Source organism: Cydia amplana, chromosome 7 (genome assembly GCF_948474715.1).
Source record: "Cydia amplana chromosome 7, ilCydAmpl1.1, whole genome shotgun sequence".
In the NCBI taxonomy this organism is placed as follows: Eukaryota; Metazoa; Arthropoda; class Insecta; order Lepidoptera; family Tortricidae; genus Cydia; species Cydia amplana.
In genome coordinates, this window is record NC_086075.1 from 5,862,819 (window position 1) to 5,873,572 (window position 10,754).

Below are 10,754 nucleotides of genomic sequence, written 5' to 3' on the forward strand. Positions count from 1 at the left end.
TTCAAACCGGATGATCCATGCCTATGGAATTACATTAGATACAGGGTGCCATATAAATTGTGTCAATTTCTTTAACAAAAATAGCATCGGCACCACATCTGCACCGATTATAGGACATTTAAGAGCAAATTTGAAGACATACCTATTTTTGATATTTTACTGACTACTTAATTCTACTGCTTAGGCTCACTTGCACCATCCCACTAAAGTAACTTCTAGGTGCTTAAAGCTAACTTCGAGAGCTGGGTTATTTTGAAAATGGCAAATATTTACCTAGTAAACTAAAAGCACATCTAAAAGCATGAAGTGCTTCTGGTTTTCCTGTCCTGTCAAATTTACGCCATCTTATTTTTTTTATTTCATAAATGTTTTAAGAGTGGCAACCATGGCAACGCTGAATCGCTGTGTTTCACTAGTGACTAGAAAGAGTTGATACACCCTATGAATTCCACCCTGTATTTTTATCCCTTAAACCTGCTTGTTATTCAACTTGGGACGCGTTTCGAAATATCGTTCATTTAACATTTATAATTTCGTGATCGTTTGAAGGAGTCACGAAATCCGTTTTATAACGTGTTTTAAAATTAATTGATGGAATTTAAACTTAATACAAAAGAAGATAAAAATGCAGATTAAAGTTATTAACTACATACTTCTCTTATAATATATGTAATATAAAAGGTACATAATGTAATTAGTACATTATTGTCGAGGTTCGGAAGTAGCTACTTGCAGGCTGAGGATTCGTTTTAAACGGACGACCTTGGGAGTCCGTTTAATTGAATCCGAAGCCAGCAAGTAGCCTTCCAGCCGAGTCATATATAGTGCTTTTGTCAAAAATGGTGCAAGAAATAGAAATATTTTACAGAAGCAACGTTCTAATTTTCACAGAAAAAAGTAAAACTATTAAAAAGATTTGCTTACCGTTGCTTGCCTTTAAAAAAAAAGTGTATTTTTCTTTTTTTCTTTTTTTTTTTTCTTTTTTTTTTTTTTTTTTATACGCCAACGTATTTGAGACACCTAAATAGTCGCGGTACAAACATTATATACTTGGTCAACCAGATCTTGACAGTAGAAAAAGGCGGCAAATTTGAAAATTGTAGGCGCGAAGGGATATCGTCCCATAGAAAATTTAAATTTCGCGCCTTTTTTTACTGACAAGATTTGGTTGACCAGCTATAATAATAAGTGCTGATCATCTGTTTGGCTGTTTAATGGACCTATGCCTTCATTTGATATGGCCATTTAAAATTTTAAAAAGTTTGGAACTCGTTAAATAATGGAATTTGTATGCAACATTGCAGTCCCGAAATCGAGACTGCAATGTTTTTAACTTTTTAATTTTTTGAATGACCATAAACTACGCACTTCGCGACCTATTTTTTAACCGGCAACCTCGACTTTGCCGTCCATTTTTGAGAAAAGGTACATTAATTGTAAAAGATGAAAAGCTTTGGAAGTGCCGCAAACCTAGGTATGTACTTATTGTGTACCGAACTTAACTGAAGTTAGGTATGCTAAAAAAAAAATGAAACGCTGTGTGCATACATGTTAGGTACTGTAAAAATATTTAGCATAATGTCAATATCCAGAGAGGAAAATGGGGACTACGTTTGTATGGAAAAGCGGCCGTACTCTTTCCTCTTAAGTTTTCGAGCTACAGATTAATAATGTAAAGTCATCGAAATCCCTCCAATTGGCTAAAAGCCAAATCCTCATTTAATTAAAGCCAACAAAAAACTGTAAAGGAAACCAATATTTCCAATACTCTTGAATTTTCATGAGAATCGCAAGAGCAAAGTGGCTGAAAAATCGATTGCTGGATTTGATTGCACTGGGCAGAGAGAAATAAAAGCTGCGATAAAATTGCTGTGACATGTGGGGCTACGTGCAGCTCATAGACATATGTTTAGATAGAAGACGCATGTTGGATGATTCATTACATTTGCAACACCTGCCTAATATAAATTTCTTGATGTCCGATACCTAAGATTGCGTAGAAGAGATCGCTTTAGCGATAAAATGATGTTATTTACTTTTACTTCAATTACTGATATATAAGTTTTTTTTTGTGATATGGAATAATTTGAGTTTGAGTATTTGTTACTCGTATTAATCCAAGCGTACAAATATGAAAACTACTTGTGTAGCCTTATTACGAGTAAGTTCATATACCTACTTATACAGATAATTTTATAAAATAGTCGGAAAATAGATTGCATTGACCACAAACATAATGGTATAAGTTTTATTGGAGTGGTTTACATGGGTATGTAGGTATGTGATGTATGTCTGTGTTTTATATATACAGGTGTATCGAGTTTAAAGCAATTCAATAGAAACCACTTTACGAATGCGGCTTCGAGAAGAGAAAAGGAATTGACTAACAACTGAATAAAAGTTTTTTTTTATCCATTGGTTTTCTGTCAACATTGTTTTATGCCAATTGGTTTAAGCTTTTTATTCGTAACGACAGACTTTTCATGCCAAAGAATATTACTCACGCTGATTGGTGCATGCAAAACGAAGGAACGTGTCAAGGTCGTATCAAAACCAGTTCAGAATGGTATTAAATTGTTAAATCTTAATCCGGAAGTTTTTTCACCACTAGCCATAATATACATATGTTGGTAAATGGTGTGAGGTTGATTAGATACTGAACAACTTTAATTACGGCACAAATCCCAAAAACAGAAAAAAAAATGCATGTTGAAAACATCGACATCTGATCAGCTGAAACGTTTCTTCAAACAAAAACGTCACTTTTGACATTTGTTTGACACTGACATATCCGATCCATATCGATTGACACTGACAAATCCGATCCATCGTTTCTATATCAAATATTTGACTTATCTTAAAGTTCCAATATGGCTGTTGGTCCCATAGTAAAAGTCACAAAATGGCTATGGACTGGAAAAAGATCCCGTATTTAAATGGTTACCTATTAATGTTGCCCTATTTTCTCCCATTATATGGAAATTTTTAGCTTCAAATCAATTCTCGAAAATGGTTTCGACGGTGTCGATGAACTTTACAATAAGTTTCCGAAGACGATAAATCGAGATAGATAGACGATAATCGGTTTCTTGAGTGTTCATGCACTCGCAAAATTTTCGTTAGAATTATATAGATAAACGAAACAGATTCAGAGCCATATTGTCCCAAACCTGGCAAATTGTGCCACGCCATTCGTTTTGCTTTGTACCAAAGTTAGCTTTGCGTTACTTTGAAACCTTTGGCCATAATGACGTAGCCCGTAGGTCGTTACTAAAATTAGGGATTAAGTTGGTCAAGTAGGTACTATTGTGGCAATGTAAACAGTTGGGACCGTACACCGGAACGAGCGAGATAACGATACATGCTCGAACAAATTACGTAGTTCGATAAAGCGGTAATAAACACTTTATTGCATAACGGGTACGGATACGGAACGGATACGACCAGATTACTACGAGTTTCAAAACGTTCACACAAACACAAAACAACATAACTATCTTAATTGAATTGAATTTAAGTAATGCCACAATCAGGCGGCAGATGGCACTTATCGAAGTCAAAAGTCGAAGTCAAAATCGCGCTATAAAGATTTTCATTTGCGTTTGTATAAAGGGGAATAAGAGGTTCTCAGTTCTTAAGGCTCATTTTATTTGATGTATGTTTTCCGATTTCTTGAAGACAAATGCGCCAAGTTTTTGTTTGAACTTCACGAGTATAAAGAACCCGTGAAGATATTTTGTAACTCGCGCTTTTATTTTGTTCGCGGTAAAATTACCATTTCGTGAAGTGGAACAGCTGTTGAAGTACAATTATTGTAAGTTAAACTGTTATGCGAAGTCAATTCTGTTCTTGTTTTGATACTAGCAATTAACTACTGAGTATAAGAATATGTTAAGCATGATCTATCCAAGCTGTCACAAACAAAAACTAAGTTTAATTAGCTTCATTGCGTAGATAAAGCAGCGTAAAACGTATGTGCACCCTTATGTATCTGTTTCAGACAGTTGATAACAATGCATTGCAGAATACAATAATTAATCTGTCGTGTTCAAGGCATGCGTGATGAGTTGAACCTATCTCGCTGAATGCAACAAGTTTTAATAAGGAAATATGGGACAACTACATTTAAATTAAAGTTGAGAACCAATGAATTGCATGCTTGTGGCGACACACGGCAAAATAAAATTGTACCGGTTTAAATTAGCAATTACGTAAATGTAAGTAACTGTTAGAACCTGGTACCGTCAAATAAATGTATTTTTTACACACTAGGACTCGATATTAGAAAGGCACAAGTAACTTTATGTATTGTTAACCGCCAATAAGTATTCATGCGATTGAGATCATTTGTTCAGCGATGAGCGAGTTAAGACTTATAGAATTGAGTTAGGATTTATTCTTTGAAATCAATAGGCAACAGTCTATTTCATCTTTTAAAGTGGTAATGTAACTTAGCTTAATGCATCTCTTGAGTTTCTTAAACAATTATTTAGGTTAATATTTATTTAGCTCGTGGTAGTGAGTTTAAAAAAAATATATTTAGCTTGGTAGCAAAGTTTGTTTACCTAGCTAGAACACTAACTTATAATAAAATAATAAATAAATAAAAAATAAAAAAGCCTTTTATTTGTGATCCCTTTGAACACATAAAGATACGACATGGACCTGATATGTCGTATCTTTAGCAAATTTTTGATGTATCTTAAAGTTCGAATCAGGCCGCAAGTCACTGGGGCATAAAATAGATTACTCAGGTTTTATACTACCTACCGATCAAGATCGTAAAGAAGAAATGTAAACAAAATATTTGAATGATTCTCTTCCAGTTAACCAGTAGACAAAAGGAGAAAGTAAGAAGAGGGTGACAAATGCAGCAACATGTACAAATAACTCGTCTCTGTTTTGCGCTATATAAGAACAAAGTCACACGTTAGAAATTTTCAATTAAATAGGTGCTATCGAGGTGTATACTCGATTAACTGCTCTGTTGAATACACGCTTACAATGTTTGCAGGACCTATAAAAGTGGCGATAGGTTTTTGTCAACCACTAATCGATTTTTAATGTCACTTTCACACTGCCGTATTCTTTACGATGGTGATTATGAAAAAGGGCGATTAAATCGAAGATTGATTTGTTCTTAATTAAGGCCTCCTCATGTTTTATGCCACGTCGATGATAAACAAACTTATTGTGTATACGATACCGTGCGCTATCACCAGTTTGGCACTGACATAAATGCCATCGAGAACGTAATTTACTTTATATACAACTCGCTCGCACTAATATGCGAGTACGTGCGAGATCCGAGATAGAAAGTAAATTACGTTCTCGATAGCGTTTATGTCAGTTTTGACACTGTCAGTGACTCATGGTACGGGCTTTGTTTGTACGGCGTTAAATATGTTCCTAGTGACGGCCAAATGACCAAATATTTTAGAGGTGTCACATGCGTTTTTCCAACACTTACATACCGTGTCCATCATTTCTTGAAAAATCTCATGCTACAGTACCTACTGAAAAAATAGGGACAATAATAATAAATATTAGAAGGGTTAGTTGCATCCTTTTTTACATACATCTAAAAATCGCGATTTTTCTCACTGACTTTTTGACTTACTGACTCACCTAACATCAAAAACCTAACCCACTTCCAGATGACCTAGGCTAATTGAACTTGGCTCTCATTTCACATTTATGTTTTTGATGGGATTAAAACTTTCAAATTAACTATAGGCAGCAGCAGTTTCAAAGCCTATTATAAATTAATGGCCGAGTTTGGAATACTTCTAAGGACCTTAATATGACTTTTTTCGTTTTAAGTGGAACATACCTAATTGGGTAAAAAGGACTTAAAACTTACAGTTAAATAGTTTTGAATCCTAGGTACCTATTGTTAACCTTTTCGACGCCGTGTCAAACACAAAAGCTGTCTCTCAGACGCCACGTCACCGAAGTGTCAAAACTGAAATTGAACTTTATGCATATGCACCTAGGTCTATGTTGCTCTGTGGTCTATGACCGATTAATACGTGTTTGGCGTTGGACCTGGGGTGCGTATATATCGGTCATTGGCGTCCAAAAGGTATTTAATTGAAAATTTCTAACGTGTGACTTTGTTCTTATATAGCGCAAAACAGAGACGAGTTATTTGTACATGTTGCTGCATTTGTCACCCTCTTCTTACTTTCTCCTTTTGTCTACTGGTTAACTGGAAGAGAATTATTCAAATATTTTGTTTACATTTCTTCTTTACGATCTTGATCGGTAGGTAGTATAAAACCTGAGTAACCTATTTTATGCCCCAGTGACTTGCGGCCTGATTCGAACTTTAAGATACGTCAAAAACTTGATAAAGATACGACATGGACCTGATATGTCGTATCTTTAGCAAATTTTTGATGTATCTTAAAGTTCGAATCAGGCCGTTAGTTGTGATGGAAAAATTTGGCCAAATACCTAAAGTGTACATGAACTCAAACAATTTAAGCATTCATAAAACTTTATTTCGTGTTCGCAGTTTATTTATGCCGTAGTAAATAAAATATAGTTTTCCATTAAGCTTTTACAACTAATTTTTATTTAGGTACAATGTACTACATTTAGTGTGCCCTAGCCTAGGCACTCTGTAAGTTTTAGAGCGCTATTAAAATATAGACCAGTTCACTGGAAAATGGAACCATAATTTAACTGGGATACTTTGCACTGGACGCTTACATAGTTTGTAATCTACTGAAGTAAGTACCTACTAAAAAAATAACTCCCACGATTACAGCATTTGCCATACGCCATACACCTACAGGTACTATAGTATCCCTAAACTTACTTGCGCTGAAGATTTTTTTTTAAGTTCCATGCCTACTTAAACCTTTTTAATAAACCGATCAAACATTCTTATAAAGTGATAATCAATGGTAGGGGAGCTTAATGTAACAGGGGTAAGTAGTAACGCTCAATTTTGACGGGGAATCAAAAACATTTTAATAATTTTTTTGCTGAATGACTCTCTTATAATTCGAGGAATAACGTAAACACCGCCATTGCCCCGCCAGACATCGAAGCGAGTGGATGTGCATACGAGCTCTGTTTCGACCAGGTATTGAAAAAAAATTACGGGGTAAGTTGTAACAACTCCCAGTTTTTCAAAAAGTGTCTGGTGTAAAAGATGCGTGAACATTTAAAATTATTTTGTAATCAGAATTAGTGCTTAGATCACAAACCCTCATACTCAGAATCATAAAATTATACATATATTAGACAATACAGGCCTTTTTCCTAAAACTGTTACAACAAGCCCCCCCCCCCCCCCCCCGCTCCCCTACTCACGATAAAGTTCTTTAATAACTATCTTCATCATTAAACTCCCTTACGTCCCGCTTCGAACAATGCTTATAAGAAGTCATAGCGATACGACACCGATCAGTCAGTGTCACAAAAAATGGAAAGTTTGTTTATATAAAATTTCTTGAGCGCACCTGCCCACTAATTAAAGTTTAAAAAGCAACACTTTGTGATTAAATTTAACGAGGTGTAACTTAAAACTTCTTCTTATTTCTACGCAAATTTTATTTAAAAAGAATTTAGCTGAAAAAATTGCGGGTCAGGCCCTCTTTTCTTCCTCAATTTCCGATTCAGAATACCTTACATCTCCGATGCTTCATATTCATATTATGTTTCTCAAATTATCCTTATAAGCGAGAAACATCCAGAGATCATTAAAACGGATGCCATCGAGAGAGCCGACCGCATTATTCTCTTCGTTCAATATCTCGGGAAAATTCCAATAAGCATGCGGCTAGTGACGTGCCCGTGACAATATCGCCATTGAGAAAAATAAATATGGGCTGGGGTTCAACTATTAAGCACATACACACGAGCTAGTATTTTTCCGAAAATTAATGCTTGTATCTGAATTAAGTCAAAGACTATAAGGATCATTCCTTCACAAATCCGCATGATTTGTGGAGTATGTGCCGACAACCTCCGAACGCCCAAGAAGCGGAGATGGATCGGACATGCCCTTCGAAGAGGAGCTACGAACAAGTGAACTGGAACGAGGCCAAGACGGTCGCTCAAGGCAGGAAGGCGTGGAAGGATCTTGTGGAGGCCCTATGCACCTCCGGGGTACCCTAGGACAGACAACAACAACAACATCTGAATTAAAGTCAGATATACCATGACCATAGATATTTCTCCATATACAAATAAAGGTGCATACAATATCAGGATTTCTTAAGTTACCATAGATTCAGGCTATGAATTTCTGAAAAATTTAAGATGCCTTTGTGTGGGTATCGGCAGAACACAATGTTTTAAGTTTTGCCGCTCACTGGGGAAGACAAATGACAATCGAAACAGTCGTCGGCTGTACACTGTTTGTTCAGCGTGTTTGGATTGCACCTCCTATACGTATACGCGGTTTCATGAAGTTGGTCAGGAGCGTGCTACTGAACGATCAACCAAGCATGACTGCACTTCGCTTTTGGCGATTTTGGTCTGCTCAGAGATTCTCAGTGACTTGCATCCTTTGTTACCATACAAATACCCACACAATGCTGTGCTCAGAACGCATAAGCGAAGCAGATGACATGTTTTTAATTAAGCCGCTGACGTTTGACAAATTCAAAAATGTCACACACAGAAAATCATATTAAATAGAGTCTGTACGGAAAGAGAAGAGTCGTGGAAGGTATGGGGCCCAATACAATCCACGACTCTTCTCTTTCCGCACAGACTCTATATTAAAAAGGAATCACTGACGTGTTTTTAAGTCAAAATTACTCGACATGTTTCGAGCTATAACGAGAGCATGCGTTGGTGGACCGACCCAGATAAACATCGCCAATCATGTATGAGCAATAAGCAATGATGTGGAGCGAAACATGTCGAGCAAAGTCGTTGCACGTTGGTAGGATTGGCAAGAAATTAGAGCGCCTCCCTTCGGGAACTCGTGCGTTCTGATCTCTTGCCAAAGCTATCCAGGGGAATTTCTGCACGCCATCTTTTCCGCCCCTGGCTTGTGTAAAAAACGAGTGCCGTAAGAAATACGGCGACTTCCACCGTAAGAAATACGGTCACTTTGAATGACAGTGACATTGATTTGAATCGCAGTTTGCTCAATTTGTTTTATATCGAATAAACACGGTTTTCTGAGCCATATCATATGTGTATATAGTTTGTCAAAGGACTGTCTCATTTCAAACATAGACAGAGAAAATCATACTAGCTTTGTCTTACACTAGTACTAGCACTCAAAAGAAAAGGATGAGTACAGTTTTTTTTGTTCTTATTTACTGCCAATTTGGTTTAACCAACTATACATTACATATTTCTAATTCCATTTTCAATGACTGATTGTTTACATTTTTTATTGGTACAGAATTCTGATAGGCCCTAAACAATGATCGATTGAGCGTAGATCAACGAGGAATACCTAATAGGTACTTACCTGAACCAATTTTTGGGCACTCGCTTTCGTTTGTTTTCGCCACTCATCGGAAATTGCTCACTTTTCAACCCTGAGCCACTTGAGTAACCATACGTTTTCAATACTTACTTTCAACTAAACTTTGATACAGTTAATGGTTTGTCTTGAATAGTGGACAAGCAGTCTCATACATCCATCTGTGTAGTCTCTGACTTTCATGTCAGTAGGCCATCAAAGAATCTCAATGTGATATTATTTTAAATTAATAGAATAAAAGATCCTATCACGAGTCTTGACTTCAAGCTCGGTAAGCCTCTAAGCGGAAATGAGATACCTATCGAGCTTTATTATATTTTTAAGAAATCCATAAAAATAATGCTTGATATAAAGTAATTCACCGGATGGAGAGAACGCGTCGTGAAAATTTATGAAAATCCCAGTGTTATTTTAAAATAATTCGTATTGGTCCTAATATGTGAGTGATAAAAATACGAGACCACTGCTTACTGTGATTACCTACATAATTTTATTTACAAATGCGAGGCAAGATCATCCAATTATATTTTTCCACAGATGTGATATTTATAATGTGAAGTTATTCTAGACGCTATTAAAACACACGAGTGACTATTACTCGTACGTATCTTAAAGGTTGAACACGGATTTACACGAAAGATGGATATTTCAAGATGATGGACGGTAATGACTTCACATTTCATACTTTTAATTTAGGGTTTAACCAAACCGTCTGTCATTGTAGTTTAAAGTTAGTTCATTTTAAATTGTATTTTAATAAAATTGGCTTGTATAAGGGTCGGTTGCACCAAACTGTTTGTCTTCGTTAAAGAGTTCGCTATGTTTTATTGTATGGGAAGTTTCATAGTAAACCGCGGCACGCCGGGTGACGTTGATCAGTCGGTCAAGTGCGGATGGTGCAAACGGCACTAAGAATAGACAGTTCAGGGGGCAAAGCCTGATGGGGGAGCTAGATGACAATCGTGCATCGCATCGACAAATGCGAAACGAATAGAAAACACCGGACAAGTGCGAGTCGGACTCGCCCATCGAGGGTTCCGTACTTTTTAGTAGTAGTATTTGTTTTATAGCAGCAACAGAAATACATCATCTGCGAATACCTATTTCAACTGGCCAGCTATCACCGCTCATGAGATACGGCCTGGTGACAGACAGACAGACAGGTAGACGGACAGACGGACAGTGGATGTTAGTAATAGGGTCCCATTTTTACCCTTTGGGTACGAAACCCTAAAATTTATCGGGATGACAAGTGCTACAAAAAGCCAAGTGACTATTTTCTTACATCCGC